Source organism: Gouania willdenowi, chromosome 16 (genome assembly GCF_900634775.1).
Source record: "Gouania willdenowi chromosome 16, fGouWil2.1, whole genome shotgun sequence".
Taxonomy (NCBI): Eukaryota; Metazoa; Chordata; class Actinopteri; order Blenniiformes; family Gobiesocidae; genus Gouania; species Gouania willdenowi.
The window spans coordinates 33,379,973-33,406,945 of NC_041059.1; the positions used below are offsets into that span (position 1 = coordinate 33,379,973).

The 26,973-nt window shown below is 42.5% G+C and overlaps 1 long non-coding RNA gene across 1 annotated transcript; it reads left to right on the top strand.

The window, feature by feature from the left end:
• Positions 1-25,812, top strand: LOC114478510 (uncharacterized). Its single transcript, XR_003675863.1, has 4 exons — positions 1-64; positions 12,869-12,870; positions 23,760-23,766; positions 25,802-25,812. It is a non-coding gene; the product is annotated as an uncharacterized LOC114478510 (long non-coding RNA).
• Positions 25,813-26,973: the final 1,161 nt, after the last annotated feature.

Here is a 26,973-nt window from a genome sequence, read left to right on the forward strand (position 1 = left end):
CTGAAATAGATTTCCAAATATTTTGCTTTCATGGCTCTCTGAGTCAAAAAGGTTCCCGACCCCTGTTATAGCCATTCGCAGAACTTTGATATTTACATAATCTTGACAGTTTTAGTAACTTTTTTTCTTACTGTTATTAGCACTGCTGGAGCACATGCAGCTGAGAGTGGACGAGGCGGGTAGCACACCACTGTGTCCCAGGGCCAACAGACAGACAAGTTAGGTTATTATTCAATGTTACTCAACATGCAATGTTAACACAATGTGGACCCGATTTTAATTTTCGAAACAAAAGCAACTTTGAGTTTAATCCAAGCAAAACTCATTTGAGTATTAATTTTGCCAGCTAGGTTTGACTCATTAAACTTTTTGATGACAACAGTGTTTGTTATTAGAAAAGGCTTTTCAGCAAAGATGAGCCTGTTTAACTATAATGAGATTCAACTTCTTGGGCATCAGAGCATTGGTTGCTTTTCCATGGCGTGATCGAGGTCGGCCATCATTGGAAAGGAACCTTCATACATGTTTGTCTTGATCGCTTGAAGTTTTTCCTGATAGTCCTTTGGCAAGCCATTCTGTTCTGCTGCCATCACAATCACCTGCAGTCAATCAGAAAAACATTGTCACTGATAAAAGCTTTTCTTACTGCAGTGATTTATGAGAGGACTCATAACTCAGCTTGACACATTCTGCAGCTTGCAACTCATTTTGCTCTTGCAACCTCAGTTTGGGACTTAGTGTTGCTTATCCCACAAGGATGTAAAAATACTGTTCTATCATCAGTTTAAAACTGTGCCAGTGGGACATTAGTTACATCGACACAGAGAGAGTTTTAACAGTCTCATCAGAAAAGCACTGCACTAATATAATATAACTTTATTTCAGACACACGATTGGTCCATAGATAAAAATAAAAAGTATGAAAGAAGTACAATACAATAAATAACATAGCTTACAATAAAATTCATGTAAGACTAAAATGCCAGTGTTTCCAGAGGCCAGACATACATCTTTAACAGCTTCTCTAAGGACTGGTTAACGCCAGTATGATCCCATTTTGAGATTTTTCCAAACGGGACATGAATTTAAACATCAATTGCCTTAACAAGGCTCCACGGGTGGGAACACCAGACGTCACAAAAAGCTGACTTGCCCTGTGCCATCTTGGGACATGAAGGAGGAGCCTCATGGCATCATTTTAGGCTACAGTGAGTCTCCACTGGCTACTGTTCTCATAATGCCACCACAGATGTGCTGTGTACATAGGAGTACAGCAGAATCTAAATCAATTAATACTAGGTGAGCACATGCTAAACTTTCACAGTAACATGTTGGCTTGCGCACTGTCTGTACAGATCTCTGTCATCACTCAAGTCATCAGTTATGACATGGCCCAGAAGTCTTTTCCATACTGTGAGCACACCTTTAGTAATTACTGCAACCTAGCACTGCACGAGCTTAGCACTACCAAGTCATCAATGTACATTAGGTGGTTGATGACAAAATTTCCCACAAGACAGTCCATCTTACAAATATTCAACAATTTAGGCAAATCATCCATATAGACATTAAAAAGACAAGGAGACAGAATTCCGCTCTGTCGCACTCCATTGTTTGATTTGCATACCAGAAAATTAATATTCGAAAAATGTGTTTAGGAACACCTCTACAGAGCAATTTCATAAATTGTTTTTTGTGATTAATTCTATAAAATGCTTTTGATGCATCAATAAAGCAAAGAAATACAGAGGAATTCCTGCTCAAGTAATTTGCAATAATTTCTTTCAATGCATAAATACACATATCTGTGGCATGGTCTCTTTTAAAGCCAAATTGATTATCGATCGTTGATATGAATACTTATTAAGTAGAGGGTTTTGTTCAGCAAAACCCTCTCAAATACTTTAGAGAGAATGCTTGTAAGAGCAATCGGTCGATAGTTATCCATGGTGTTCAACTTAGTAGCCTTGTCCTTTATTACTATTACTAAAATAATGTGTTAGAGAGTCAGGTAAGACACCATGCATAAGAAAATCAGATAGACACATAGACAGCAGCACATACAACCTACTACTGGCATATTTAAGGTGCTCAGCAGTGATATTATCTAATCCATAAGCCTTGTTACTAAACAGTTTTGTGATGGCCTCACATATTTCAGATGCACTTATTAGTGTAATTTCAGTTGGTTCAATAATACCTATATTAAATCTATCACTCTTGACACAGTTGAATAAAGTAAAATAATGCTCATGCCTAGTGTTGTGGTGGTCAAGACCGGTCTTGGTCTCGTGACCGGTCTCGAGACCAAATTTTAAAGGTCTCAGTCTCGTCTCGGACTCTGAAGCATTTTGACTCGGGCTGCCCGGACTCGGGTTTTTCCGTCAAGACCGATCGAGACCAGCACTAATTCCTGCTATTTTTAAACTTTTTTATAATGTGATAATAACACGGAGAAGAACGGGATAAAACAATCCTTTGTTCATTATTTAATCCATCCTGTATAATGACCACAACCTTCCTTAATGTGACTGAGTGACGTGTGTGACTCACTCATACGTGTCTGGCTACGGTGTCAGTTTGGACCGCGGAGCGCAAGGGAGATATGAACTAATCACCGGTAAAAATCCCAGTAAAACTCCAGAAAACAATCACCAGTAATAAATATTATCTCCCTGGTAAAGACAGTAGCTCTAACAACTGGTAAAATGATAAACTGATAATATTACAGCCTGTGAAGCCTGGATAGGGGACGCACTTACTCTGCTTCTGGGTCCTAGTGCCAGCCGAGCGGTGAAGCCTGTTCCGTTTACCGTGTTTACTGAGGTCCGTGTGTGTTTAATAAGTCTGTGTGTGTTTAATAAGTCCGTGTGTGTTTAATAAGTCTGTGTGTGTTTAATAAGTCCGTGTGTGTCCGTGTGAAAGTCTGCATGTTTATGCCTCTGTCCATCCACTCTTTTCATTATATCCATGTCTTTTAAGGCTTTTATTACATAGTGTCGGCTGTAGTCCGGGCCGCCGCCATCTTGGTTTATGTCGTCACCAGCTAGTTGCACTAGCCCAGAATGACTTAAATAACTGTAAAGAGGTCTTATATTAGTCTATTTTCTTTTCAAAGTGGTGTTTTTTTTTTGTGTCTTTAGACTCCAATTACATGTATGTATATAATATGTTCCCCACAATATGAACAGGTTCACAATATAATTATTTTTTATAGTTTCTGTTTCCACTGTATCCAGAATAATAATAATTCTCAACAAGAACTGTTGATTGATTTGTCACATGACTGTTCCAGGGTTTGAGTTTGTTTTATTTAGTTTCACATCTACCTGTAGCTCTATGTTTTTTACACTGATGACAACTTGTTTGTAGTTTTATTTCAGAAAGTTTCACTTTTACAGTTACAGCTGGAAACCTTTGTTAATTGAATATCCTAGTTACATTACAGCAACCAAATTAAACTATATCAACTAAGTGAATTAATAAAAATAACCTGTGTAAAGGCTTTTTCAAACTAAAAAATTATCTTGTGAACTCTGTGACCTGTTGACCTGCACAACTCAAAGAATCAGAATCAAGAATCATTATTTCTTGGTAGAAATACTTTTAAACACTTGCTGTACATTCAGCTGACATAAAAATCTTGTTTTCAAATATGTAAAATAATTGTGAATTTATCAGTAGCAGTAGTAGTTTTAATATTTTAGTTAATTTTTTGCAGGCACCTTTTTTGTCTGTCAAATGTATTTAAAATAAACTAAAATTAAAGAGAGATGTTATTTTACTGTTGAACCTTGCCATAATTTTATTTATTCATATATTTTTTTAAATTGAAAAAAAAATGTTTATGGTCTTGGTCTTGGTCTTGGTCTCGGCTTGTCTCGGTCTTGGTCTTGACTCGGTCTCGGCTCCCGAAAGTCTTGGTCTTGTCTTGGTCTCGGTGCATTCTGGTCTCGGGCAAGTCTTGGTCTCGGATAGTGTGGTCTTGAACACAACACTACTCATGCCACAACTCAGCTATTTTGTCTGGACCACATACACCCTCTATGTTGAATGATAGAGAAAATTTGAAGCTATTCATTCACTCTCCAGAATTCATTATTATTGCAGCTTTGCAGATTCTTAGCCAGATAGTCAGCCCACAATGTATTTTCATTATGCTTAACATAATGTGAAGTGTATTTAAACCTAGCATTGGCAGGCCTTTTGTTTTCAAACACTTCGTCCTGTCCAGGCTTTCCAGCCAGTTTAAGATTGCCTGTCTGGCTTCAGCATGTTGTTCAGCCACAGATTCCTTCCACCCAGGTATAGTATTATGTTCTCTATATGTCTCTTTCTGGAGTGGGATGCTAGATTTCTTCAAGGCCTTTACAATGCTCTCATATAAGTCACACACCTCTGTGCAATGCTCAGTATTGTTACAGTTTATATCTTTACACAACAAAGAGCTCATTGGGAGATTAATCTCTTTTAGGAAGGAATCATTAACACAGTAGTACTTATCTATTTCCTCAGGGGATAATTTGGACCAATCCAACTTGCCTGTATTTGGTAAAGTATTATGAACAGTGATTGAGGGAATGTCTTTAACATTTACAGAAAATGCAATCGGAATGTGATCAGAAGTAGCTAATCCATAACATATCTTTATATCATTTAATGAGCCATGAGCACCTGCTGTGCAGATGCAATGATCCAACCAGGAGGTTGTATGCCACGCCTCACTAATATATGTAAAACTCATATCAGGTAAGGAAGCTTTACTGAAGAGAGTAAGGTTATTTTCTCCACAAAATCTATCGGACTTAAAGTCTGCCACATGATAAACACAAGATGATCCGTTTTTCTCCAGAAAAGAACTGATAAAAGCCAGTCTATTTAAAAACTCATCATCAGACTGATAAGATTCAAAGGGTGTAGAGATGTTCAGGATAGTGAACCTCCTCTCATGTATATTTATCTCTAGCCCAATGATAAATCAACCCTCATTAAAATTTGGTATGATTAAAACCTATAACATGAAAAAAATTCTAAAAATTATTCTCTGTTCCTTTTTATCCTACAGCAAATGTGGGCATCTGGGGGCCTGGGGTTCACATGAGACCCTCGGTCTAATTTTGTGTGGCCCTCAAAACTAATCCTTCAAAAACTGCGAAAAGTTGGAAGTCCAATAAACCACTCAAAATGCGCGAAATGTTCACAAAAGACATAAACACACAAGATTAAAAAAAAATACACAAAATGACACTAAAACAGACAAAATGAGAAAAAAGACACACAAAACAACAACTTGAACACACAAAATGACTATACAAAGACACACAAAAACAACGGAAAAACATAGTAGCTCCAAAGACGCACAAAAAAAAAAAAAACTAAATTACACAAATTAACAACTACAAGGAGATAGGAAGGACTATTCGGACTAACCCAGTGTTTAAAGTGGAAATGAAAACAAACCTTTGTGTCGCAAATTTGACCTTTTACATAACTTTATTTTTTCTAGCAGTCGATCTTTTGATTGATAGATGGACTGTCTTTATCTGATAAAAAAAATTATAATAATGATCTTATTCAGCAGCTATAAAGCTAAACAAATTGTCATCCCTAAAATAAGCCCGCCTTTTTTGGGTCATATGTGTTTCTGTTAATAATTTGTGTGTTCTGTTGTCCTTTTGTGCATTTTTTGTATAATTATAGTTTTTTTAGTGTAGTTTTGTGCATTTCTGTTATTTTGTGTATTTTTGTATAAATATTTAGTTTTGTGTATTTTGAGTCATTTTCATATGTTTGTTGTTGTTTGATGTATTTTTCTGTAATGTATGTTTTCTGGAGTAATTTTGTGTGTTTTTGGAGCCTTTTTGTATATTTTAATGCATTTCTGTTGTCATTTTGTGTACTTTTTGTATAAATATTTTTTCATATTTTTGTTGTTTGGTGTATTTTTCTGTAATGTATGTATTTTGGAGTAATTTTGTGTGTTTTTAGTATATTTTTATTATAAATACTGTGTGTGTGTGTGTGTGTGTGTGTGTGTGTGTGTGTGTGTGTGTGTCAGCCATCTCGTCCGTGCATGATCTATCACACATGCACGCGCGCGCTTCTTGCACATAAACCATCGCAGGTTGTTAAGAAAGACACGGTAACTACGGTACGCCAGTTAAGTCAACTATTCATCAGCATGTATGTTGTACAACCCCTCGACTAACAGAGAAAGTTTGTCACACCAGTGCCTCCACTGGATAAGTTTGTGTAGAGCCCTGATGATAATATACAAAAAATAGTATTAGCATTAATAGTAATAATAGTAATGGTTATAATAATAATAATAATAGTAATAATAGCAATAACAAAGTAATAATAAGAATCTAGTAACAATAATACGATAAAAAACAATAGTAGTAGTGCACGCACGCACGCGCATCAACCGTGTGTGTGTGTTTGTTTACATTGTAGCTGCTAGCATCTTTCTTAGCACATAGAAGAATATAAGAAGAAACACTCACCGTTGCGCAGAACAAACAATAATAATAGTGTATTTTGAGTCATTTTCATATTTTTGTTGTCGTTTGGTGTATTTTTTTGTAATGTGTCATTTTAGGGTATTTTTTGTATAAGTATTTAGTTTAGTGTATTTTGAGTCATTTTCATATTTTTGTCGTCGTTTGGTGTGTTTTTCTGTAATATATGTTTTTTCTCTCTCACACACGCGCTGCAGAGAAATTTGTAGCTTTCAACACAGCAGCCATTGCCGTCAATCACTTCCAGGTGAGGTCTGTCCGGTCTAAATAGCGTACGGTCAAACTAATGTTTTGAAACGACATCATCACCAAATAAGGAACAGTAAAAAAACTATTTTTCCTCAAAAGAGAAGTCCACAGGAACGAGATCAGGGCCAAACTCAGCTGGCACGCACTGGAAGTGAGCTGTGCAGTGAAATAGATACAGTGCCCATCGGAAGTATGCATTCATGTGGGAGCTTAAGTAGAGTTAATTATGTCCAAATGAGTATGTGTTTGAAGGTTGGATGTACAAAGAGGTGTACATACTCTGTGTTCTGTAGTGTTATAAAGGTGTTCATTTGTGGGTGCAAAATGAAATAGTGTGTGTGATTTCCCCGGTTTAATTCTACTAGTACAGTGCCCGTCGGAAGTATGCATCCATGTGGGAGCATAAGGGGTATATTTGCGGGTGCAAAATGTGGGTGCAATTTTCCTGGTTTAATGTCATCATTGTGTTTTTTTAATCTTTCAGTTGTCTTTTTGTGCATTTTTTGTATAATTATTGTTTTTTGTTGCCATTGTAGTGTGATTCTGGAGTCATTTGGTGTATTTTTTATATAAATATTGTTTATTTTTTGTTTTATTTTACTCATTTAGTATATTTTTTATTATAAATACTGTGTGTGTGTGTGTCTCTCCATCCATCTCCTCCTTGTGTTATCTCTCGCGCGCACGTCTTGCACATAATCCGTCGCAGGTTGTTAAGAGAGACACAGAAGTACCACGAAAAATAAACGTTTTGCAACACCAACTCTCTAAACGGCTCTGTGTGAGTTCAGTATTTTCCTCCCGGTGTAGTGCACGAACGTGCATCAGCCATGTGTTTGTGTGTTTACATTGTAGCTGCTAGCATCTTTCTTAGCACACAGAATAATATAAGAAAGACTCACCCTTGCGCAGAACAAACAATCATAGTGGAGCCGTGTTGTGGACCCATTATTATTATTATTATTATTATTATAATTATTATAATTACTTCAGCCACTGCTTGTTACAGAAAAACTTAAAATTGACGCCAAAACATTTTGCAAATACATCTTGAGTCACTGCCAATCTTTACTTCATACAAAACTACAGTACGCCAGTTAAATCAACTATTCATCAGCATGCATGGCTATACTGTACAACCCCTCGACCAACAGAGAAAGTCCAGTGCCACCACTGGATAAGTTTGTGTAGAGCCCTGATAATAATAAAGATGATGATATGAATATAATAGTATTAGCGAAAATAGTAATAGTAATAATAATAATAACAATCATAATAATAACAATCATAATAATAATAGTAATAACAAAGTAATATAATAAGAATCTAATAATAATACGATAAAAAACATTAAAAAAATATTAAATAATGATATGATAATATGATAATATAGCAATGCTAATAATACAATGAGAATAAATATGATGATAATATAGCAATGCTAATAATACAATGATTATAAAAATGATGATAATATAGCAATGCTAATAATACAAAGAGAATACCAGCAACTATAAGATAAAAGAATAATAAAAAAAAATATAAAAATAACAACAATACAGTCGTAGTACAATTAGATAGAGATATAATATTAATAGTGAAAGTAGTAATAGTAATGGTTATAAAAATAATAAATAAGAATATAAGAATAGCAATAACAATAATAAAGTAGTAGTACAATTAGATAGGGATATAATATTAATAGAAGTAGTAATAGTTATAATAATAATAGCAATAAAATATAATGAGAATCCAGTAACTATAATACAATAATAAATATTAAATAAGGTAATAACAATGATAATATTACATGAGAATACCAGTAACTATAAGATAAAACAAAAATAAGAAAGACTAATATGTAGTCACATCATTCATCTCTCCTTCTTTGGATGCAACGTCTAGGTTTATTACCTCGAGCAACATGTGATAAGCTTTAGCTTAGCTTAATTTTCTTAACTGCCGACATTAGAACTATGTGCATGTTAACACGGACTGCGGGTTTTTCTGCTATCAATGACTTGACTTCTCCAGCGTGCGATGCTCTGCTCCGGAGTAAAAGCGTGCCGCAGTTGATCACAGTTCATCTGTTTCGCCTTCAAAATGGATACCGGAAGTCGTCTCTCAACATATGGTGCGCTAGCGCCCCCTCACACCCTGAGGTCAAAAGCTGAATAGGTTTCATTTCGGGGCCATTTTGAAATGACCAAATTACTCCAAAATAACAGATTCACACACTCGGGGTATTTGGAACCCGTCGACCGAGTTTCAGGTCGAACTCGCAACGCATCGGGGAGATGTTTGCAAACACACACACACACACACACACACACACACACACACACACACACACACACACACCCACACACACAGACCTCCCTTGAATTATAGTATAGTATAGATAGATAGATAGATAGATAGATAGATAGATAGATAGATAGACAGACAGACTTAAAAGTTATTTTATGTGAGAAAAAGACACATTTAAATGTATGCTTGTGATGATTTTAGATTTTATTCTTGGAGCTGTAGTTACTCATTTACGTCACCAGAGAGAGGATCCCCTGAAGTGAGCGCTAGTTGTGGTAACTTGCATGTATTGGTTAAAGCCCCGGAGGGAAGAACTAAGATTTTATGCTCGATGTGAAACTTGACTGGAAGCCAGTGCAGAGTAGATGGTGGTGATATGGGATGTTCTGGGAGCACCAGTTAAAACTCTGGCAGCATCATTCTGTATGATCGGGAGTCTGTTTAGGGTTGACTTATTAAAACAAGTGAAGGAGCAGTACAACATGATATCGTCAGCATAAAAATGATAAGAATTTTTTAAACCATGGATCAACCGACCAAGAAGCATCAGGTACAATAAGAACAAAACAGAGCCCTGGGCTACTCCACATGACAGGCACTTTACCCACATTGCCTAGTGTGAATGTAGTGCATGAGTGAGTGTTGGTGGTAGTCAGAGAGACCGATGGCGCACAATGGCAGACTCACTTCTGTCAGTCTGCCCCAGGGCAGCTATGGCTACAATAGTAGCTTACCACCACTGTGTGTGGAGTGAAAGAATAATGCACATCAGTGTAAAACGCTTTGAGTGTCTATGATTAAGCACTATATAAAATTCAATGTATTATTATTATTATTATTATTGCTATTATTATTATCTATATATAGGTTCAACATGCTTTGTTTACTGTATACATTGTATACTCCTGCATCGTGCACCTACAAGACAACATGAATCTGAATTCACAGAGTTCTAGTTGCAGCCACACAGGGCTCATTACTAACAGGACTAACTGACTTTCACCAGTGCCCTGCCATTGACCTGGCATGTTGGAGAGGAGCCTCTCCATCTGATTTCATTGCTGCTATCAGGTGAAGAATAAAGGTAAACAAAGTGTTACTGTGTCTCAATCTCAATCTAAGAAGACCTGTATTTTAACTTATTGTATTTATTTATTCATTTTTATATATTCTACCAATGTTTTATGATGTGCATTTTATGGAACATTTTTTACTCTGTCCATGTTTTAAATCTTGTTTTCTCTTTGCACTCTGTAAGGCACTTTGTAACCTTATAAGTGCTATATATACATAAACCATCTATCTATCTATTTATTTATCTATTTAATTATCTAATTATTTATGTCTGTTTCTATCTATCTAATTATCTTAATTATGTATCTATCATCTAATAATTTATCTATATAATTATTTATATATCTATCTAATTATTTATGTCTATAGCTATCTATCTTTCTTCCTTGGGCTTTTGTTTTGATGCTTTTACTTTTACTTCCTGGTCACGTGACAGTCCTTATTCCTGGCTTCAACAATTATGGTAAAACAAGAAAAGATTTTGACCTTTATTTTGAAATTCGTTTTTCGTTTTTGGTTTCCTCTTTTTTTCTTTTATGGTTTGAAACGAGATGACAAAAAAGCCGTGGGATTATTACGTCACCTCGTGGAAGTGTGTCTGATTGTCAAAACAACGTGATCGCTTTTCCCTAACTCCTTTAGGAAGTTGCCGAACAATTTTACTTAATGCCATAACGTCATCCACGGTGTAGCTGCCGTCAGAGATTCTCTCATAAAAGGCAATTCATAGTTTTCATATTCAGTTATAAGATAATAATACATTTCATATTTACACGTTAATATTTCAGACAGATATTCAATAAATAAATAAACAATAATTCAGCTAATACATGTAGATGTAATTCATTTATTTGGTTAAAGTTAGAGAGAGATACAAGGGGAGAACTTTTTTTTTGTTCCGCTAAGTAGCTGTAGCACTCCAGAGCAGCACAAGGTGATGGAGAGCCTACCTGGTGTCTAAGAGAAGCTGATAAAAGGACATTTAAAGTTGTGATTTAAGAAAAATAAGAGACTTCAGCTTCATTCCCTTGGAGTTAATGCGGCCAATGAGGTATTTTATTTGTGAAACGTGTAATGTGTGTGTCTTTTTCAAGTCAAAGTGTTTATTGTCATCTGTACAGTTAGAAACACGTTTCCCTGTACAATGAAATTCTTGCTTTGCCGACCGCCAGTGAATGCCTACGTAATAAAGGAATAAATCGAGATAAAAGAACTATAATAACTAACAGAGGCATGCAACACTGTTACTCAACAAAACCTGAACATTAAATACAAAAACACCTGTACAATTAAAAATACAAATATATTAACTATACAGAGGAGAGGTGATATATACAATGGTATGTGCAAAAAGCTGTTTCATAATAGAAAGACATGGTGTTAGCTGTGCATGGGCGCATCTAAAGTGCGAATGCAGGTGGTGTGCAAAGTTCAGTGGAGAAGGGGGGGGGGGGGTGACTGAATAGTTCATTAGACTCCGATCACTTATTTAGGAGTCTAATGGCCGAGGGGAAGAAGGAGTTTTTATGAGTTAGTTTAAGTTTTGTATTCTATTTTTATCGTTCTGAAGGCATGGAATTTGACATGTAAAAGACATGCTAATAAATGACTGTTTAAGACCCAAGAACATTGTTGAGCCTTGACTGAACTCGAAGGGAGTAACACACGGGGTTAAGTAAAAGTGGATAGGACAGGAGATAGGAGGGACTATTTGGACGCACCCACTTTCTTATTGCCATTGTTGGAAAAGTTTGGTGCATTGCATCCGGACAAAATTGAATATGTGGTGGAATCAGGCTACATCATGTAGAAAACTGGGAACAAACTAGAACAAAAATGAAGTCAACCAATCACTGTCTTTGTCTGGAGAAGAAACATAAAAAAATCACAGGCCTACACTATGGATTTATCTTATAAAGTCATGATTGACTCCAGCAGCTTTGATCGTAGCTTAGCTACCTTTGCACTCATATATGTCAAAGTGTAACTAAACCTCTGGTTTTGGATGACCTGCCACTAGGGGGAAATTCAAAAAAAGGTCTTGATTATGGGCGGAGCTCCTGGAGCAGTTAAAACACGCCCAGTCTATACTATAAAATCTCCAAAGAACAATCTATGCTATATTTAGCTCCTCAATACTCACTATACCTCTCTATTCACAATTCTCTCAATCCAACCTACTCTCACAGATTGCAGAGTCCACAGTTGCTACTTTTTATAGAAGGGGCGGAGTCACCAGTGAAACACAATGGTATACTTCAGCACGTATCTTTGGAAACCCCAGGGGACATTAATCCTAATAAAAGTCTTATTGTCACTCATTACTGGCAGGGTTTCACTGATGTCCTTCCCACGGCAAGTGATTGGTGATTGACACTGGGAAAGAAGTCTGACATTTATTATCACTATGACCTGTAGGCTTTTCCTCTTTTATGTGTCTTACAACTTCAAAGTACAGTAGCTTATCTCTTATCATATTCGCCCACATTGTGACCAAGCCTACTCATCACATGTGTTACAATATCAGTAAGCATTTCTTAAATGTTTGCACCAAGAGCAGCCTTGATGAAGACATACAGTATTATTCACTCACCTTGTAAAATAACATTAATGACTGATAGGTGTTTATCGACTTATTCCTGAGTTAAAACTAACACCGATACATGGGAGAAAATCCAAGAACTCAGGGAAATCTTGTACAAGCACAGGAAAAGGCGTGTGGCGCTCTAAGTTTATATCTGTTTAGTGTATTGATTTACAGATATACTGTAAATGTTTCATAGATAACTGTGACCGCACTAAATAGGTACTTGGATGTCCATTTATTTTTAAGACCTTTACATCCAACATCAAACCTTTTTTATACTACTATAATGAGTAATGAAACAACGGTTATCTGCGTTATACTAGACAACCAAATTTTTTGACAATCGCATATCAAAGATGTTCAAAAAAAGGTTTCAAAAAGTATAGCAGTAGTCAACAGAGCCAGACATGTTTTAAATTACAGCGCACGCCACACACTTTATTGTTCAATAGTATTGCCATTTCTCACATACTGTACAGAAGTTTGGTGAAATAACTACAAAACTAACGGTTGAATTTCTATGACTATTTTACTAAACGTAAGTCCTCTGTGATCACCTCCTGTATTATTAAGCACGGCTGATCTCCTCATTGGTTTGTTCACTTGATAGGTTTTAAAATGTTGTTAATTAGGTATTTGACAAAGTTTGGGCAGCGCGCGCGCGCACGCACACACACACACACACACACACACACACACACACACACACACACACACACACACACACACACACACACACACACACACACACACACACAAACACACACACAAACACACACACACACACACACACACACACACACACACACACACACACACACACACACACACACACACACACACACACACACACACACACACACGGATCAACCGTAGCAGTGTACCACTAATTAGCCTGTACCAAGCATGGGGTGACATATAATGTACATATAAAAAGTACAACATAAATATTTACACAAACACTTCCTAACAGACATTATCACAAACACTAACCCTGTATTAATATCATTAATCTTATTTACATCTCCTAAATTATTAAACTACATATTTACATTGAGCTACACACATCCAACTCTCCTGTTCCTAGTCTCTGCTTGGTCTCTCCCACCTGGAACTATAAAAAGGTGTCCAAAAGCCCCGGGGAATTCTTTTACCTGAACACCTCAGGAAAGAGGAAGAGAGCATGCACAGGTAAGCTTTGTTGAAGATCACATTTCAATCACATGCAAAATACCAGAACATATTTAATTGTTTTATCTTTCATGTCACTGCTAAGTTATTTATCAATGAACTGAAATGTATTTTCTGTGTTTATCACTAGATGAATCCTGTGGCCTGAACCATGTGTCTCTTAATTTCATTAAGCACTGCAGTTTGTCACAGTATTACAATTGACTCTTTTTTAAATTACAACAGTTCATAAGTGTAACAGTCCATAAGTAACGTCACCTCGTCGTTACATTTCCTCCCCCTTCTCCAGCAGTACAGTTCCTCAATTCTCATGTACTCTGGAAAGACAGTCTGCCACCAAATTGTCTTTTCCAGCAATGCACTGTACTGTAAAGTTGTAAGGCTGCAAGGAAATATACCAACCAGTAAGACGCATATTAGAATCCTTCATCCTGTTTAGCCATTGCAGTGCTTGATGATCCGTCTCTAGAAGGAAGTGACGTCCCAGCAGATAATAACGTAGAGCACTGATTGCCCACTTCATTGCGAGACACTCTTTCTCCATTGTTGAGTACCTTGTCTCTCTGTCCTGTAATTTACGACTTAGAAAAAGAACAGGGCGCCGCTCTTCCTCATTGTCCTGCAGAAGCACTGCACCCAGGCCAACACCAGAAGGATCCATCTGTAGTGTAAACGGGCGAAAAAAATCTGGACTGTGGAGAACAGACTCACTTGTGATTGCTGTCTTGAGGTCGCTGAACGCTCTGTCACATTCGTCCGTCCACTTTACTTTGTTTGGGGCTGAGGGTCTGGTGAGTTCAGTTAATACTGCTGCTCGAGAAGCAAAATGAGGAACACATTTACTATACCAACCCACCAATCCAAGAAAGGAACGCACCTTTTTCTTTGTGGTCGGCACAGGATACGAATGGATGGCATCCACCTTCCCGACATGAGGCTTGACAACCCCCTGTCCAACAACATGGCTCAGGTATTCTACCTGGTGGCGCGCTAGTGCACACTTGCCTGGATTAATGGTCAGCCCAGCATCCTTAATCCGGTGTAGCACCTGCCGAAGGTGAGCAACATGGTCCATCCAGGAGTGACTGAAGATAATCACATCGTCCAGGTAAGCTGCTGCAAACTGTGGGACATCTCTCAGCACTTGGTCCATCAGTTGCTGAAAAGTTGACGGTGCCCCCTGGAGACCAAATGGCATCACCTGAAACTGGAATTTGCCATAGGGTGTTATAAAAGCTGTGAGCTCCTTAGACTCTAGTGCAAGGGCCAGCTGCCAATAACCTTTACTTAGGTCAAGCGTTGTAATGAACTCTGCCCTTCCCACTCTTTCCAGAAGTTCATCAATACGGGGCATTGGGTAGGATTCAAGCTTTGATACAGAATTCAGGTACCTGAAGTCAATGCAGAACCTTATTGAACTATCCTTTTTCGGGACCAATACCACCGGGCTGCACCATTCGCTGGTTGAAGTCTCAATGATGCCCATCTGCAACATAGAGTCGATCTCCTTCTTAAGCCGTGGGACCAACCTTTCTGGGATCCTGGAGCTCCTGCGCTTGGGAAGAGCATCCTGCTTAAGGTGGACTTTGTGCTGGATCAGGTTTGTAAAACCCGGCTTTTGTTGGAACAGCTCCGGATCCAAAAGTACTCTCACCTCCTTCTGCTGGACCAGGGTCAGATGCGACACATCCACCGCAGCATTCTCAGCAATGTCGGGAAGAAGTAAAGGCTCCTTTTTATCCTCTTCCGTTGCAGGACAGATGAGAAGGTTCTGGATCGACTGCTCAAATGAAGGCTCCTTAAATGCTTTCAACAGGTTAACATGAAATACCTGATGTTTCTTTTGTTTATCATGCATATACAGTTCATAGATGACTTTACCAAGACATTTTGTGATCTCATAAGGACCCTGCCATCTCGCCAGCAGCTTACTGTCATTGGATGGGAGCAGCAGCAACCCCTTTTGCCCCGGATGGAAAATTCTTTCTCTGGCACTCTTGTCATACCAGGTCTTCTGGCTCTCTTTTGCCAATCTCATGTGTTCATGTGCCAGTGCTGTCATGTGCTCCAATCTGTCCCTCATCTTCAGGACATAAGCCACCACATTTTCACGCTCAGCCTTTGGATTCTCCCAATGCTCTTTGAGAAGGTCAAGTGGGCCCCTCACCTGCCGACCATACAACAGTTCAAAGGGGGAAAATCCTGTCGACACTTGTGGCACCTCTCTGTAGGCAAACAGTGGGTAGGGAAGCCACTGGTCCCAGTCTGACCCAGTTTTGGATACAAACTTACGGAACATATTTTTCAAAGTTTGATTAAATCTTTCAACCAAACCGTCCGTCTGGGCTTACGTCTGGCGAAGCTGTTGTCTCGGCCCAAAGTGGTTCGTCTTGATCCCGTTCTGGCTGACAGAAAAACCTCTGCAAGACGGGCAGCCTCCTCCGCAGACCTTGGGTCCCGTTCTCGGATCCAGACTTCAAGCTCAGGTCCCACCATTCTCAGAAACTGCTCCAGTATGAACATCTCTGAAATGTCTTTAACTGTGGAAGTCTCTGGCCTTGTCCATTTATTGAATAGATCCTTCAGCCGCACATAGAGTTCACGGGGTGATTCACCTTGGTTGATGTCCAGGGAACGAAACCTTCGCCTATAGGTGTCAGCTGTGATCTCATATTTAGCCAAAATGACATCTTTGAATTTATCATAGTCCTCCTTGTCAGCAATATCCATGTGAACATAAGCACTCCGTGCCTTACCAGTGAGTAGAGGGATCAGCTGAATAGCCCACTCTTCTCTTGGCCAACGACAGACAGTAGCAATTCTTTCAAACGTTGTCAAGTAATGTTCAATATCCTCACTAGGAGAGAGAGGTAACAGCTTTGGCTCTCGCGGGATGTTAGGTGTCCTCAGTGGTGTAGGTTGCTGTAGCTCCTCCTGCTGCTGGAGTTGGCTTGGAGCTCCACTATGATAATCAATGTCATCATTGTGCTCATCTGGAACAAGAACTCTGTTCTCATAGTCCTCTTTTAACTCTCTCATCTGTGCTTGAATCTGAGTAAACTGGTGTTGCATACTTATCCATCTCTGGTCTTGGCACCCAGACTCTTTTTCCATCTGCTGGTCCCTTGATGCCTGGGAGTGGACCAGAGATTTTACCAGTTTTGTCAACTCCTCCAACCCGTCTGGGCTGCTGGCTGCTGATGCACCCTGCCGCTCTGCTGAGGTAGCTGGTTCACCATCAGCTCCCCTTTCTTTCCTCTGGTCATGGTTCCTCCTTAAAGTGCAGGCAGAATCCCACTTCTGACACCATTTGTCAAGGATCAACCGTAGCAGTGGAGGCAGTCAATAAGGAAACCAGGCTCCAGGTTTTGATGCATCAGTTTTATCTGTTTATTTTTTAGTTTGCACCACAAGCACAGTGTACTTCAATTTCCATTCCACTCCCTACTGAGCAGAATGAATGTCCTTATATACAGGTGTACCACTAATTAGCCTGTACCAAGCATGGGGGGACATATAATGTACATATAAAAAGTACAACATAAATATTTACACAAACACTTCCTAACAGACATTATCACAAACACTAACCCTGTATTAATATCATTAATCTTATTTACATCTCCTAAATTATTAAACTACATATTTACATTGAGCTACACACATCCAACTCTCCTGTTCCTAGTCTCTGCTTGGTCTCTCCCACCTGGAACTATAAAAAGGTGTCCAAAAGCCCCGGGGAATTCTTTTACCCGAACACCTCAGGAAAGAGGAAGAGAGCATGCACAGGTAAGCTTTGTTGAAGATCACATTTCAATCACATGCAAAATACCAGAACATATTTAATTGTTTTATCTTTCATGTCACTGCTAAGTTATTTATCAATTAACTGAAATGTATTTTCTGTGTTTATCACTAGATGAATCCTGTGGCCTGAACCATGTGCTTCACCATTTGACCAATAAATTAATTAAACCAATACAACAAAAATGTGTCTCTTAATTTCATTAAGCACTGCAGTTTGTCACAGTATTACAATTGACTCTTTTTTAAATTACAACAGTTCATAAGTGTAACAGTCCATAAGTAACGTCACCTCGTCGTTACGCACGCGCGCGCGCACACACGCACGCACGCACGCACGCACGCACGCGCGCGCGCGCGCACACACACACACACACACACACACACACACACACAGAGAGAGAGAGAGAACAGGGACACAGAAACAAACATGGAGACACACAGAGGGATGAAGATAGAAGATAAAAGTTACTAACGAATGTTGCCATTTTAATACATTATTTATTATTTCACACCACGCGCCTCCCCTGAAGAACTCTGGCTGCGCCCAGCGAAGGCACTACCCACAATTTAAAAACCACTGTTCTAGAGCATAAGTGCATTTTACTGTATGAAACATAATAATTTTCAATGGCACCACACAGACGTCCACGTTAGACAGAAGTCCCACCCCAGAACCAGACCTTGTGCCAAATGATGTTTGACTTTACATTACTTACTTACTACTTTGAACGAAGCCGGTAGAAAGGAGTCGCCTAGTGCCTCGACGGGCGCGGCAGGTGCGAGGGCCTGTTATCACTGCTTGCAGTTTTAATTTTTTTTTTTTTTTTTACCTTGTTTGCACATGCTGTTGAAGGTTAACACTACAAGAAGTGCAATCTTTTAACAGCAATGCATATTTTATTATTGCAATTAAATAAATGAATTTATTTCATTGCATAATTGTGACCATCACCAGCCCTCCCTAGGGAAGGGTAAATACTTTATTAAAGGGAGGATGTAAAAGAGAGAGGGCAGTGTTACACCAGGGTGAGGGGGGTGGGGGGGGGGGAGTTAACAGGGAGGAGGGATACAAGATAGGAAAACGAATGGGTGGGGAATAATCAATAAGTTTCAAGTGATGTGATGTGAAATTGTGGTTGTGTATATTGTGCTTATTGTTGTGTTATCAAGCCAGTCTGGTGACCAGTGTGCGGCTTAGGAATAATGATGGTGGCTGTGAGCAGAGGAGGAAGTGAGTGGAAGTTACATAAAACAGGTATTTGGGAACAACGTGTCTATGGTTGAGCCCAGTATGAGTGTTATCCCACAGCCCGAGGCCAGTGCGTCCATGACAAATGTGATTCCAAGAGCCGCTACTGCAAAACCCATAAGCCGCCCCCGGGCCCGAAGAAGCAGTCGGGCCAGCAGAAAGAGCGAGAGATCTAGGGGCCCCCGGCGACCACCCCACGGCCAAGCAGCCCCCCGAACGCCCCCAAGGTCCCAAGCCGAGAGGCTGCCATTGCCCCCCCCATACACACCCGAAAAGCCCCCAAGGAGCCAAGGACCCAGCGCACCACGCCACCGACTCCAACCCCCAACCCCCAGGCCCCCCAGCCCCCCACCCCCCCACCACCACCCACACCCCCGCGCCCAGCCCCCCGAGGGGAGGGCCCAGAGAGCCCCCCGCCCGAGACCCCAGCGGAGGAGCCAAAGCCCACGCCCAGCAGACGACCAGAGCCACGCCGAACGGGCAGCCGGCGGGCCCCCGCCGGTGAGCCCAGAGCCAGCAAGGACCCGACCCCAGGCCAGGAGGACCCGGAATGGATGCAGCACCAGGAGCAGCCCGCCCAGGGCGAACGACCACACCCCAAGCCGCATAAGGTACCAGGGGGCCGCTGGGAGTCCCCCCGCCGGTCCCCAGGCACCCCAACCTAGCCCCCCCGGGCGCCCCAGATGCTGATGCCGCCCGCGCCACGAGCTTCAGTTCTTTAAAGCCAGGGCCCCCTCCAGAGGCCAAGCCAGACCGCCCCGCCGGGATGTGGCCCCCTAATTTAACCCCGACACTCTGCCTCACGGGGGACTGCCCAAGCAGGGGCCGCACCAGAAGGTATGCAAGGGCGCGGCACGCGCCACCCGCCCCAGAAGACCCCCGCCAGGACCGGCCCGGCCAGCCGGCCAAGCACCCCGGGCCCCAGGAGCACCCCCAGGGACCAGGACCCCCCAAGGGCAAGCCCCCGGGCCAAGCCCCCCGGGACGCGCCCCCCACCCCAGCCCAGGTCCCGGCCACAGCCCAGCAGGACCGCACAGCCCCAGACGGCACAAGGCCAGCAGCCCAGGGCCCGCCGCCCCCCGGACAGCGCAAGCCACAGGGCAGCGCCCCCCGCCGGCCCGCGAGCAACCGGCGACCCCCACCGTGGGGACGGAGGCACCCCAACGGCACACATCCAGCGCGGGACAGCAGCCCCCAGCCAAAGATGCCCCGGACCCACCCACCAGTCCGCAGATGGCAGGACATACCCACCAGGCGGCCGAAAGCAACCTCAACCATCGGAACAGCTAACGCCGCCCCCCCAGTAAACAGCATCATCCCGAGGCGCCAAACAACCCTGCCCCAACCCCGGTGAGGACACCAGCACCCCCCCAGCACACCCACCCCCCAAACCGGCGAGGCAGGCCGCCCCGGGCCCGCACACCGCGGGGCCCGCCCCCAAGGCCACCAGGAGACAAAGCAAGCACCAAGCCACACCCAAGGGGGAGAGGCACCCCCGCGCCCCACCCGGCCGACACAGCCCGGAAAGACCCCGCAAGGAGAGACCCCGGCAAAGCCCCCCCGAGACCCACCGCCACGCCCGACCGCACCATCTTGATGTGCTTTTACTCTATGCAGTGGCCCAGCCACCAACAGAGGGGTCAGGCCCCCACCGGAGAGGCCCAAATATGTGTACCAACCCACCACCCTGTTATGGTGCCTCTCCATTCCCCAATGGAGAGGCACTTCCCGATCCCCTGTGTGAATGTGTGTGTTTGGTGAATGTATGGGGTGTAATTAAAAGAAGGGGGATGGAGGGGAGCGGTGCTCCCCCTCCAGCCTCTGTGGATTTATGTGTATGTGGTGTAATAGGCCGGAGGGTGTAAATGATGATACACCCTCCGGGGGGTGACATGTTGAGATGCGATTAAAATTGGAGGGATTAGTAGGGCAACTAGAGGTGGGAGGGCCGCCCCCATGCCACTACATAGTAACACAGGTGGCGGCCCCCTCCACCCCCAGCCCCACCATCCAGCCCCCCAAGGGTTGGGTATTGGTGTGTGGTGCATTTTCTGAGTGAGCCAGACCAGCTGGGAGTGGGGTGAAGTGAACATGTAGGAGGCCTGTCCAGTGTGAGCCGGGCCCATCCGCGTGGCGGGCCACGCGAGAGGGTAGATGGCGCAGACGGGCAAGTGGCACTGCGGGCCCCGGAACAGCACAGCCGGAGACCCCCCCCCACGGCACCCCCCCAGACCGCGCCGGCCCCGCGGAGCACGGCGACACCCCCCACCCCCGAGCACAGCCAGGCACCAACAACATCCCCCGGCGCCCCAGGGGGCGACCCCCGCCGCCCGCCGGTCCGGAGCAACGCCACCCCGCCACCAAGGGGAGCGGCCGAGCAGGGGGGAGGCCCATGCCCGCACCAGGGCCAGCACAGGCCCACCCGGCGCCACGATACAACACTCTCCACCGGGAGGCGGCCCCGGCCCCCCCGACGAGAGAGGACGCCATCCACCGCCAAGCAGGGCCATCCCGCCAGCCACGGACCTGCAAGCCAGAGTACCGAAGCACCCCCAGCCCGGAACCGCCCCCCCACACCAACGGCGCCAATAGAGCCCCCCCACGGAGGCAATCCCCGATGACCCACGCACCGGCACGAGACACCCCCCCGACGCCAGCACACCCCGAACAACAGCGGGCCCAAGGCCACCAGCCCCGCCCCGCCCAAGGCTGCGCAGCGCCGCCACGAGCCGCGGCCGGTCCCCGGGCAGATGGCCGGAGAGCACCTCCCCGGACACGTAGCCCAAGGATCCGCCCCCGGGGCACCCCCGCCCCAGAATCGCGCCCACGGCGCCCGGTGCACCCAGCCAGCAGACCAGCCAATCCCAACGCGGATCCACCGGGCGAGGAACCACGCGCCGCGCCCCCGCACACCCGCCCAATACGACCCCCGGGGAGGCCCCATAGTACCCCTCACCCCACCCCCTAGCCATAACGTCCACACCCCGGCCATTGCGGTCGTACAAAAAGCCCCCGAGGGGGCCCCGCCTGGCTCGTCGCGCAAGCGACATCCCTAGCAAAGGTGCGCCCCAGGGAGCCAAGCCAAGGACCCGCAAGGGCCGACGGAGCAACCCACAGCCACACCCCGCCACCCAGCAACCCAGGAGGCAATCGCCGACCCCGGGCAGCAGCCACCCCCAAAGCTACCCCCACCCCGGATCCCCCCGGACCGGAGCCAAGGACCCCACCACCCCAGGCCCCCCAACGAGACCACCCCCCAGCCAACCCACCCGGCACGGCACCGCCCGCCCCCCAGGCGGGAGCCACAGCCCCCCCACCAGTGCCCCAGGCCAACGGGAGCCCCCCAAACCCAACCCCACAGGATGGCGGGCGCAAGAGCAAAGGAGGAGGAGGGGGGGAGGACGAGACAGGGGGACAGGGAGCAAGGGGAAGGAGCGGCAGGGGAGCACGCAGGGCCCCAGCCCCAGAGACCAACCAGATGCGCATGCAAGGGGCAACGGCGCCAAATCAAACAGCCCCGGGACCCCGTGAACACCCAGAATGAATGCACACCCGTGCTGAGGCAACAAGGCACCCCGGCAACCCGCCCCAGCCATCCTGACCAAGACCACCCCAGAGGCCCAAGGCGGCCCCGGCCTACAGTTGGGCTAGTGCGTTAGTAAAGAGTGGTGCTGGCAGTCGCTTGCAGGCTAGATCATCAGGCTTTTAAAAATTTAGATTTAATGCAATTAAAAAAGGAGTCCAACGCTCCTCAAAGCACGTTATTTTTTTTTGTTTTCTGAGAGCAGACATCTTTTCCATGGAAATAAATTCTGTGAGGAGATTTTGCCATTGGTTTATGTTTAAGGATTTTTTGTCTTTCCAATTTAGTAATATTGTTTTTTTTGCTATGGCTAGTGCCGCAAGGATTGATTGTGATTGGTTTGCTGGAGGTTGAAGCATTGTCAGGTCTCCAATCAAACAAAGATTTGGAGATAAAGGAATTCTGTAGTCCAAAATGGAGGACAGTTTTTCAGTGATTAGAATCCAAAAGTGTTGAACTGGGGAGCAAAGCCATAAGGCATGTAAATAGGAATCCGCTGTATTCTGGGTGCACTGAGAGCAGATGTCTGTTGCTGAGAAGCCCATTTTATGCATTTTCTGTTGGGTAATGTGGGATCTGTGGAGGACCTTGTATTGAATTAGCTGAAGGTTTGTGTTTTTTGTCATCTTAAAAGTATTACAACAAATTTCTGCCCAGAAATCAGTGCTCGGGGTGATTGAGAGTTCGGCCTCCCACTTCGCGATTGGTAAGTAATTACAGTTAGTGTTCGAAAGCGCTCTGTATATTTTTGAGAGTTTTTTTGATTTTGTTGAGATTTTTTTCATATATATAGCCAGTTCTGGAGGTTGTAACGTAGTTAAGTCTAGTGGAGTGGTTTTCTTTATTGTCTCTGTTACTTGTAAGTACTGTAGAAAGTTACTTTTATTTATATCGAATGCTTGGGTTAGATTGTTATATGACCTGATCTTGTCATTTTCAAAAAGGTCTTGGAGATGAGTGATTCCACTCTCTTCCCATGTCTTCAGATAGAGTGGTGTTTTTTTATTTTTAAAGTCGGGGTTGTGCCAGATTGGAGAGAGTATACTAGTTTTTAATTGGCCATTTGTGATGTCCAGGGCTTTCCACCATGCAGTCAGTGTGGAGGCAATTAGTGGGTTTTTAAAGCAGTTGTGATGTTTGAGGGTCGCAGTGATAAAAGGGAGATCAGAGAGTTTAATGTGTTTGCAGTCTAACTGTTCTATTTCTAGCCAGGTGTTGTAGTATTCTTTTGGATTTAGCCATTCTGTTAAATATAGTATTTGGTTTGCTAAGTAATAATGCATGAAATTAGGGGCTTCTAAACCACCCTCGTCTTTGTTTTTTTGAAGGGTAGAAAGGCTTATTTTAGGTTTTTTATTTCTAGTATAGAATTTTGTAGTTGTAGAATCTAATCTTTGAAACCATTGTTTTGGTGGTTTCAGTGGTATCATTGAGAACAAGTAGTTTATTTTTGGTAAGATTTTCATTTTAACTGAGGCTATCCTGCCAAGTAGTGAGATGGGGAGATTGTTCCATCTCCGCAGATCTGCTGTGACTTTGTCCAACATCGGATCATGATTTAGTTTAATTAATTCATTTAAGTTTGGTGATATATTTAAGCCTAGATATTTAATTGTATTTGTGGTGGAGGGGTGTTGTGGATTTTGGTGTGCAGGATTCCAAGAGTTTTTTGTCAAAGGGAGGATTGATGATTTTGTCCAGTTAATGGAATAGTCTGATAATTTAGAGAAGCTGTTTATTAGATTAAATACTTCCTCTAAAGAGGATTGCGGTTCTTCCAAATAGAGTAAAATGTCATCCGCGTAGAGATTAATTTTGTGTTCTGAGATGGATGAGTGGATTCCTTTAATAACAGAGTTCTGACGTACAGCTGCTGCGAGAGGTTCAACGAATATTGCAAAAAGCAAAGGTGAGAGTGGACAGCCTTGTCTGGTTCCCCTCTGCAGTGTGAAGCTTTGGGATGTTATTTTGTTTGTGGTTACTGAGGCCTTAGGTTTATTGTACAGGGTGGAGATCCATTGTATGAATGATTCTCCGAAGCCAAATTTGCCAAGGACAGTTAGGAGGAATGACCAGTTTACTCTATCAAATGCTTTTTCTGCATCGAGTGACAAGATTATTGTTTTCTTTTTAGAGTTCTGTGCCATGTTGATCACATTAAACAGTCTTCTCACATTGTCTGTGGAGTGTCTATTTTTAATAAAACCTGTCTGGTCTTGGTGTATAATTGACTGTACTACTTTCTCTAACCTGGATGTGAGTGCTTTGGAAATAATTTTTAAGTCTGTGTTAATAAGTGAGATGGGACGATAGCTTGAGGGTAATATGGGGTTTTTGTCTGGTTTAAGTAACAATTTAATGTTCGCTGTATTCATGTGACCTCCTACATGCCCTTTATTTTTGATCTCTGTTACTACTCTGAAAAATAGTGGAGCCAGCATTGACCAGAAATGTTTAAGGAATTCAGCAGGGAACCCATCTGGACCTGGTGCTTTGCCTGTTGACATGCTATCTAAAGCATTTTGTAATTCTTGTAAGGTTAATGGTGAGTCTAAGGTGGTTTTCTGATCTATAGTGAGCTGTGGTAGGTTTAGTTTATTAAGAAAGGTTTTAATATCTTCAGGGTCAGGGTTTAAATTTGATGAGTATAAGTTTTGATAATAATCATGAAAGATGTTATTAATGTCCTGAGGTAAGTTTAAAGTTTGACCTGCGTTATCAGAAATTGCTGCTATAAAGGAGTTTTCTTTATTATGTTTGAGCTGATTTGCTAAATATTTGCCTGATTTATTATTGTAGTCAAAGTTTTTGTATCGTAATTGTTGCAAAATGAAGTCGGTTTTTTTTAGATAAGATGATATTCAGATTAAGTTTTGTATTTTGGAGTTTTTCCCATAAAAGTTCAGAAGGGTTAGCTGCGTATTCTTCCGTAAGTTTTTTGATATTTTCTTCAAGTGTTTTTTCTGCTATCTGTTCCTGTTTTTTCTTAAAAGAAGAGTATGATATAATCTTCCCTCTAATGACAGCCTTGCCAGTTTCCCAGAGTAAGGACGGTGATATTTCCGGGGAGTCGTTTGCCAATAGAAAGTCCTCCCATTCTTTTCTTATAATTTTTTCAAATTTACTGTCATTAAGTAATGAAGTGTTAAAGCGCCATAGAGAGGATACTTTCTGATTAGAGTCACACTGCAGGGTGAGGGATATTGGGGCATGATCGCTAATAATTATAGGATGTATTTTAGAGGACATCTTATGTATGATAGAATTATTTGAAAGAAAAAAGTCAATTCGGGAGAAGGATTTATGCACAGGGGAGAAGAAGGTATATTCTTTTTTAGTTGGGTTATTCAGTCTCCATACATCTCCTATTCCAAGATCTTCCATGTAATCCATTAATACTTTAGCAGATCGAGATGGTTTTGTATTTGAGCACTTACTAGATCTGTCCAATGATGTGTTGAGCGCCAGATTGAAGTCACCTCCGATGATTAGAGACGAGTCTGCAGAAAGGTCTGAAAGCTCTGAGAAAATTCTATGGAAAAAATCAGGGTCATCATTATTGGGGGCATATAGATTAAGAATTGTGAAACATTTATTATAGATTACTACTTTGATAATAATATATCTACCCTCTGGGTCTATGACGGAGTTGATTATGTTAACGGGTAACCTTTTGTTGAGAAGAACCGAGACTCCTCTTTGTCTGGAATTAAAACATGAATTGTATATCTTGTTAAAATTTGAATCTGTCAGGGATTTTTCTTCTGATTTAAGTAAGTGAGTTTCTTGAAAGAAGACAATGTCTGCATTTAATCTTGATACATAGTCAAATATCTTAATCTTTTTAGCCTGTGAGCGAATGCCACGCACATTCCAAGAAGTTACTGTAAACTGATACATAGAATGAGGTGAGTGTTAGTCCATACAGGTGTGAGCATAAGTGAGAATCTGTGAGCATTTGTGCACTGTGTTGTAAAAAGCTTGGATGCAAGGAAAGAAAGAAGAGGAGACATATTTATCATGCGATAGCACCATGGGGTAAAGGACTGGATTGAATAGGTTAGTGAAAAGCACAAACATACAATGACAACAACCAATATCAAAAGAGTAAAAGGAGCAAGGGGTAATTATAGGAGGTATAGGAGGTGGGGGGGTGTTGAGTGAGTGTGAAAGAAAAAAAAGAGTGAGGGGTTCGAGACGAGTGAGTTGACATGAGGGTAGAGAGTGTCCTGTGAGAAAGTACGTGCCAAAAAGTGTTTACCAAAATCTAAGCCAATATGTAGCATACATACAAACATACATACACATACGTGTCTATATATACCTATCCATGTTTTTATTTTAGTGTTATTATTATCTTTATGTATTTATTTATTTTAATTATTATTATTGTTATATATAT